General features: G+C 41.6%; 1 non-coding gene across 1 annotated transcript; it reads left to right on the forward strand.

Moving 5' to 3' along the window:
- Nucleotides 1–3,190: 3,190 nt before the first annotated feature.
- On the forward strand, nt 3,191–3,297 carry LOC112724419 (small nucleolar RNA R71). Its single transcript, XR_003163582.1, has one exon. It is a non-coding gene; the product is annotated as a small nucleolar RNA R71 (small nucleolar RNA).
- Nucleotides 3,298–8,755: the final 5,458 nt, after the last annotated feature.

Below are 8,755 nucleotides of genomic sequence, written 5' to 3' on the forward strand. Positions count from 1 at the left end.
CTGTGATTTTGGGGCACTCAGTCTTTCTGACTTGAAAGCCTAGCTCATAGATGATCTCCTTATCAACCATCCACCCGAATTGTAGTGCATGGTGAAAGGTTCTAAATTTCTTCTCATCGAAAGGGCATTGCTCCATAGGCTCCTTTCCCTTTCTTCTTTTAGAGCTTGACGATGCCATGAATAGGAGTTGGTATGTAAAGGTGGTGAGGAGTATGAGTTGCTGGTGAAATTCGATTGGGTTTGGATAGGGTATAGTTAAAGGAGTGGGTGAGAGTGCTTTTGATGGGGTAAGAGGAGTTAGGTGCCGAAAGTGGGAAGTATAAAGGATGGAAATTGGAATGTGAAAGGGAGTATGGAATAAGAACCACTTATATATGGAAGTGGTGAGTGAATGAAAGGTGTGGATTGATGGAGTGGGTGTATGATGAACGGATGGGGTTTAGCATGGGATGAGCACAAGGATCATCAACTTTATGATGGGTTTGGTTCGAATTCCAAGCGTGTCATTTTTCCAATGTTGCATGGCAACATTTCCCAATGCATTCCCCTTGAGGACACGTGTATAGTCCTCTCCTTTTGAAGTGGCCGAACCCTTCCTCTTTCAATTGTTCCATCAATTCTCCTACAAAATAAAAGGGATGTGATTAATGAATATGTGGATAGTGGCGGCAAAATTTAAAAATGGGATAACTACTTTTTAAAGTTTTTGTTTCTAACTAACTAAGTGCTATTCATGAATGCAAACCAACTGACTATTTAATTGTCCATGTTTGCAACATTGGTGACACCAAACTTAGTTTGTGGTCATGTGGTGTACAAAGTTTTGTTCAAGGCTCTAAGAGTGACATGATATGAATTGTATTTATGCTCTCTTAGTGTGCCTTGAACACTAAACTTGTTCTTCACTATGTGCTGCATAAAAGGATTCATTCAAGTATATGTCAGAGTTGAATTGGAATTCATGAACCTTGCATTATTAACTACATAAAAGTTTATAAAACATGGGTTGCCTCCCATGAAGCGCTTCTTTAGCGTCACTAGCTTGACGTTTTGACTTTGTCAGGGTGGTTGGTAATGCTTCAAATCTTTCCCCCTCACAGTAAATCTATCTCCATTGGCTTCATCAAGGATCTCCACATGTTCTAAGGAGAGAATCCTGTTGATGGTGAAAACTTTAGGTAGCTGAGATGGGATGGTGGGGAGATGAGGTGGGATAACTGGGAAATAAGGTGAGATCACTTTATCCCCTGGAGAGAAGTCCTCTGTAGGGATCTTCTTGTTCCTCCACCTCCTTGGTGCCTTCTTCTTTGTTCCTTTTGATGTTGCCCTGCTCTTTGTGACTTCTTTTTCCAAGGAAATTTTGTTGCTGGTCTCATATGACTCTGGTGGTTTAGGTTCCTCCTGGTTTTCCTTTTGCTGTGACAACTGCTGACTGTCTTGTTCATCAACCAAAGGGATTTCCAGGTGTACAGCTTGTGCTTCAATGCTTGTTTCTTCCACCAGTGCTTTGTCGTGCTCTCCCCTTGGTTCCTTGCTTTCCTGATCTGCCTCTTGTGAGGGTTTGAAGACATTGAATGCGAGTTGTTCGTCATGTATCCTCAGTATTAGCTCTCATCGCTCCACATCTATGAGCGCTCTAGCTGTAGCTAGGAATAGTCTTCCCAATATGATTGGGTGAAGGTGACTCTCTTCCATTTCCAATATGACAAAGTCTGTGGGAAAGAAGTAGTTCCCAACCTTTACCAACACGTTTTCAACCACTCTTACTGCTTGTTTTTGAGTTTTGTCAACCAGCCTGATGACTACGTCTGTGGGCATTAGCTCATTGATCTGCAGCTTCTTCATAAGGGATAAAGGCATTAAGTTGATGCTTGCTCCCAGGTCACAGAGTCCTTTGTCAAACATTGTTTCTCCTATGGCACAGGGGATGTGAAAACTCCCTGGGTCCTTCCTTTTTGTAGGCAACTCTGGTTGAATGAGAGCACTGCACTCCTTATTCATCACTATTGTTTGCCCTCCTTTGAGTGAGCTTTTCCTGGTCAGCAGCTCTTTCATATATTTAATGTACGAGGGCATTTGTTGGAGAGCCTTGATGAATAGTATGTTTACATGGAGAGATGCAAACATATCAAGGAACTTTGAGTATATTCTCTTTTCCACACCACCCTTGAGTCTTTGGGGAAAATGTGCATAGAGTTTCAGCATCTCCTTCTGTGTAATTTTGGTTTCTTGGTGACCCTCTTCCTGCTTCTCTGCTGAAGTATCTCCGGAGTGTTCGAAGGGTTTGTTCAGCTCTTCCTCAGTCCCCTTATCACTTATAGTGATCATCTTGCAGTCTTCCCATCTTACTTTCTTTGCTTCACATCTCGGGTTTTTCTCTATGTCGCTTGGGAAGCTGTCAGTAGGTTTGGGAATCTTCTCAGAGAGGTATCCCACTTGAAATTCTAGCCTCTTAATGGTGTCTCCTTGGTTTTTGATATTAGCTCGCACCTCCTCCTTGAACACCTTGTTCTCTTGGAGTTCCTTACATATGCCTTTAAGTAGGGTCTAAATCCTTGAGAGTCTATCTTCAGATGATGGTGAGTTGGAGTTGGAGGGATGAGAATGGCCATTTTGGTTTTGATATGGATGTTAAGAAGTGTTGTTAGGTGGGTGCTGATATGATCTCTGTGTGGAATGTTGGTGAGCTGCATTGTTGTTGGGGTTGTGACGTCTCTGATCTTGGCCTTGATCTTGTTGATTTCCCCACCCAAAGTTTAGGTGGTTCCTCCAACCAGGATTGTAAGTTTTGGAGTATGGATCATCGGTCTACCTAGGTGAGTTTCCAATGTAGTTGGCTTGTTCTTGCTCACCCTCTGCTTCTGCATTCACTCCTTCTTGGGTTGCTGATGAGGTGGTGATTGCTGCTACTTGGTTCCTCTCCATCTTCTTGGTAAGGTCAGCCAACTGCTTGGTAATCAGCTTATTCTGGGCCAGCAATGCATCCACGTTATTTAGCTCCATTACTCCTCTAGTGTTTCCTCTTTCAGAAGCATAGAAGTAGTCATTCTCAGCTACAGTCTCAATGACATCTATGGCCTCTTCAATGGTCTTCTTCTTGTTCAGAGATCCCCCAGATGAGTGGTCTACTGCCTTCTTTGATTCATAAGAAAGACCTTCATAGAAAATGTGTAACTGCACCCATTCATTGAACATATCTGGCGGGCACCTTCTTGTCAAGTCCTTAAACCTCTCCCATGCTTCATAGAGAGTTTCACCATCTTGTTGCCTGAAGGTTTGTACCTCAGCTCTTAACCTGTTGATTCTTTGAGGAGGATAGAATCTCACCAAGAATTTGTTTGCCACATCTTCTTAGGTTGTTAAACTCTCCTTTGGAAAGGATTCCAGCCATTTAGATGCTTTGTCCTTGAGTGAGAAGGGAAACAGAAGCAGTCTATAGGTGTCAAGATGAACACCATTAGACTTCACAGTATCACATATCCTCAGGAATGTGGTTAGATGTTGATTGGGGTCTTCTTGGACACTTCCTCAGAATGAACAGTTGTTCTGAACCAGGGTGATGAGCTGTGGCTTTAGTTCAAAGTTATTGGCATGTATGGTTGGCTTTTGGATGCTACTTCCACAGTTTCCTGGGTTTAGATTGATATAAGAGCCTAGAACTCTTTTTTCTTATCTAGCATGATGCACTGGACCTTCTATGCCATGGTTGTGAGCCTCTTCTTCATGATGGTTCTCCATATTCTCATCCATGTCTAGTTCAAAATACTCCTCCTCTTCCTCAGCACCGACAACTCTCTTTCCTCTTGCTTCCCTCCTTAGTCTAAGGAAGGTCCTCTCAGGTTCAGAATCAAAGGAAGTTGAAGTCCCGCTTCTTCTACCTGTCATACAACTAACAAGGCCAAAGCAAAAGGGAGATAGAGAATAGTCTTGTTAAAAATGTTGTTAGTGTGAGTGATGCAATATATCAAACAGTTAGTGGGTTAGTGAACTGAATTGTAACAAATACGAGAACACCACAAACGGGTAGGGGTAAAGGGAAGAAAATAACTAAAACTGAAAGTAAATTACTCAAACAGAATTTAAATCAAACAAAAGAAAAATGCTCAATCTAGTTATCCACCAATTTAATCATTGTTGATACAAAATCAATCCCCGGCAACGGCGCCATAAACTTGATGCACGAAAACTTGTCTCTTAACAATTTTCCCTCGGCAAGTATACCGAATTGTCGTCAAGTAAAAACTCACAATAGAGTGAGGTCGAATCCCACAGGGATTGATTGGTCAAGCAACTTTAATTGGAGAAATGTTCTAGTTGAGCTAAGCAGAATTTGATTGGAGAATTGCAGAAATTTAAATGGCAGAAAGTAAATGGCAGGAGATGTAATTGCTGGAAATAAAGGACTGAATGTAAATGACGGAAAGTAAATTGAAGAATCTTAAATGGGGAATGGGGAAGATGAACATAGAAGTAAATGGCAGAAAGTAAAGAGAATGGGTAAGATCAGAAATGGGGAGTTCATTGGGCTCAGGAGATGTTGTATTCTCCGGATCAAGTTCATTTTCATCTCTTCCTCAATCAATGCATTCATTGATCTCCTTGGCAATCTTAAGTGATTGAATTCCAATTCCTTGGTAATTCAATCTCTCAAATCTTGATCAATAGCCAATTCCTTGGTCTAATTGCTCATGAGAAGAGATGAAGTATGGTCACTGATTATACCACATGTATTCCCAAATCAAAATGTTGGTAGGATTATATGTCACTATATCCATCCAAACCCCAATTCGGTCCAACATGAGAAAGTATTTCTAGCATGATCTCTTCATTCCTCTTCCAAGGTTCCGAAGAGATCCAAGTATGAATAGCTTCTTTTCCAAGACAACTACCCAATTGGATGAAGATTGAAAGCTTTCTAGTAAAATCAAGAGAAAAGAAAGAAGAAGAATAATGAAAACTATCATTGATCCATCAAATTACAACAGAGCTCCCTAACCCAATGAAAGGGGTTTAGTTGTTCATAGCTCTGGGAATGGAAAACAAAGATGGAAAATACATTCTCAAAGTAAAACTAAAAGTGCAGAGAAAGTAAAATTATACAGAGAGTAGTTCTCCCAATGCCAAAAGCACCTTCTCTAGTTCAAAACTACTCCTATATATACTACTCTTCTGATCTTCTAGTTGGCTCTTCAAGTCTTTGGATTTGGGACTTTGGATCTTGAGTTGAAGCAGTTTGGAATCTTCAGTGGGCTCAGCTTTACTTGCAGAGAAAGTGTGAAGTAGGCATGGACTTTAGCTAGGACGTTAGTGGCATTAATGTTAAGTGAAAATGTGGGTTCAAGAACGTTAGTGACAATCACCTTTTTCACTAACATTCCTAGCCCAAGATGGTTCACGTTAACTTCAACGTTAGTGGCACTAACGTGACCACTAACGTTGCCTTTTGGTCCATCGCAAGCGTTATTGGCATTTACCTTTGCCAATAACGTTGCTCTTAGCCCCCCCCCCCCTTTTCTCACGTTAGAGTCCACGTTTGTATAACTAATGTGGCTCTTAACGTGGGCATGCCTTAGCCTCGAGAGCATTAGTGACACTTACCTTTGTCACTAACGTTCCAAATTCCCCTTCTCACGTTAGTGCCTCATGTTAATTATCTTAACATGGCTACTAACATGGTGGTGATTGCCATCTCCAACGTTAGTGACAAAGGTGAGTGTCACTGACATTGGCTCATCATTTTTTCCTCCACGTTAATGCAATTAACGTGGCTCATAGTGGCTTGGTCCAATGTTAGTGACAAAGGTGAGTGTCACTAACGTTGGCGATTTCTTGCTCCTCCCACGTTAGAGTTCACGTTAATGTAGTTAACGTGACTCTTAACGTGGCCAATTGGGCTTAGTCTAACGTTAGTGACAAAGGTGAGTGTCACTAACGTTGGCATTGTCTTCCCTTTCCACGTTAGAGTTCACGTTAACTGAGTTAACGTGACTCTTAATGTGGCTAATTGCCAATTTGGAGCGTTAGTGGTATTGACTTTTACCACTAACGCTGGAGCTCCATTTTCTCCACGTTAACCACCACGTTAATGTAGTTAACATGGCAATTAACGTAGGCCATGATGGTTTCGAAGGTGTTATTGGCAATCACTTTTCTGATTAACGTTGCAAGTTTATTCCCATTCCACGTTAGTGGTCACGTTAATTAGATTAACGTGGCTGCTAACGTGGCTCTTCCTTGCTTCCTTTGTCCTGAAATCAAGCAAATAAAGTGCATCAAAGCTCTAATCCAAGTTATGAGACATGCATTATCCAATTTTTCATTCAATTCATGCATAATTCTCATAAAATCACATGAAATTCACAATGTTTGCTTGAATCAAGATATAAGTGATTATCTACCCAAAGCTTGCTTATTAACTAAGAAAATGCATGAAACTACCCTAAAACAGTAAAGAAAAGGTCAGTAAAACTGGCCAAAATGCCCTGGCATCAAACTCTCTTTCTAGGAAGACCTTTCCTAGCAACTGGACGAACCCTCATTGACATCCAAAAAGGGGAGATAACCCTGAGAGTCAATGAGGATGAGTTCAAGTTGAATGCTATCAAAGCTATGCAGCATCCAGACACATCAAAAGACTGCATGAGCGCTGATATTATTGACTCCCTAGTGAAGGAGGTCAATATAACTGAGAGTCTTGAATCAGAGCTAGATGATATTTTTAAAGATGTTCAGCCTGATCTGGAGGAACCAGAGAAAACAGAAGAACCTCTGAAAACTCCTCAGGAAGAGGAGAAGCCTCCTAAATCCAAGCTCAAACCACTACCACCATCCCTGAAATATACATTTCTGGGAGAAGATGACACTTTTTCGGTAATCATAAGTGCTGCTTTAGAGCCACAGGAAGAAAAAACACTAATTCAGGTGCTCAGGACACACAAGACTGCTCTTGGGTGGTCCATAAGTGATCTTAAGGGTATTAGCCCAGCCAGATGCATGCACAAGATCCTATTGGAGGATGATGCTAAGCCAGTGATTCAACCACAGAGGCGGCTGAATCCAGCCATGAAGGAGGTGGTGCAGAAAGAGGTCACTAAGCTACTAGAGGCTGGAATTATTTATCCTATTTCTGATAGCGCTTGGGTGAGCCCTATCCACGTTGTCCCCAAGAAGGGAGGCATGACAGTGGTTCATAATGAAAAGAATGAACTGGTTCCTACAAGAACAGTTACAGGGTGGCGTATGTGTATTGACTACAGAAGGCTCAATACAGCCACCAGGAAGAATCATTTTCCTTTACCATTCACAGACCAGATGCTAGAGAGACTAGCAGGCCATGAATACTACTACTTTTTGGATGGATATTCAGGTTACAACTAAATTATAGTAGATCCTCAGGACCAAGAGAAAACAGCATTCACATGTCCATATGGAGTATTTGCCTACAGAAGAATGCCATTTGGTCTGTGCAATGCACCTGCAACCTTTCAGAGGTGCATGCTCTCTATCTTCTCTGATATGGTAGAGAAATTTTTGGAAGTCTTCATGGATGACTTCTCAGTATTTGGAGACTCATTCAGCTCCTGTCTTGACCATCTAGCACTTGTTCTGAAAAGGTGCCAAGAGACTAACCTGGTTTTAAACTGGAAGAAATGTCACTTTATGGTGACTGAAGGAATTGTCTTGGGCATAAAATTTCGAACAAGGGAATAGAGGTGGATCAAGCTAAGGTAGAGGTAATTGAAAAATTACTACCACCTGCCAATGTTAAGGCAATCAGAAGCTTTCTGGGGCATGCAGGATTCTATAGGAGGCTTATAAAGGATTTTTCAAAAATTGCAAAACCTCTGAGCAATCTGCTAGCTGCTGACATGCTATTTATCTTTGACACAGAGGGTCTACAGGCATTTGAGACTCTGAAAGCCAAGCTAGTCACAGCACCAGTCATTTCTGCACCAGACTAGACATTACCATTCGAACTAATGTGTGATGCCAGTGACCATGCCATTGGTGCAGTATTGGGACAGAGGCATAACAAGCTTCTGCATGTCATTTATTATGCTATCCATGTTTTAAATGATGCGCAGAAGAATTACACAACCACAGAAAAGGAGTTGCTTGCAGTGGTTTATGCCATTGACAAGTTCAGATCTTATTTAGTAGGATCAAAAGTGAATGTGTATACTGACCATGCTGCTCTAAAATATCTCCTCACAAAGCAGGATTCAAAACCGAGACTCATAAGATGGGTGTTGCTTCTGCAAGAGTTTGATATAGAGATAAGAAACAGAAAAGGGACAGAGAACCAAGTAGCAGATCACCTGTCCCGGATAGAACCAGTAGCAGGAGCGTCCCACCCTCCTACTGAGATCTCTGAAACCTTTTTGGATGAGCAACTCTTTGCCATTTAGAAAGTACCATGGTTTCTACTGGCCTACTCTCTATAAAGACTCCCGAGAGTTTGTACGTAACTGTGACAGTTACCAGAGAGCTGGTAATCTGCCTCACGGCTATGCAATGCCTCAGCAAGGGATCTTAGAGATTGAGTTGTTTGATGTATGGGGTATTGACTTCATGGGGCCTTTCCCACCATCATACTCAAACACTTATATTCTGGTGGCAATAGACTATGTATCTAAATGGGTAGAAGCAATTGCAACACCCACTAATGATACTAAGATAGTGATGAAGTTCCTCCAGAAGCATATCTTCAGCAGGTTCGGTGTCCTTATGGTATTGATCAGTGATGGAGGCACTC

This window comes from Arachis hypogaea, chromosome 11 (assembly GCF_003086295.3).
Source record: "Arachis hypogaea cultivar Tifrunner chromosome 11, arahy.Tifrunner.gnm2.J5K5, whole genome shotgun sequence".
Lineage (NCBI taxonomy): Eukaryota > Viridiplantae > Streptophyta > Magnoliopsida > Fabales > Fabaceae > Arachis > Arachis hypogaea.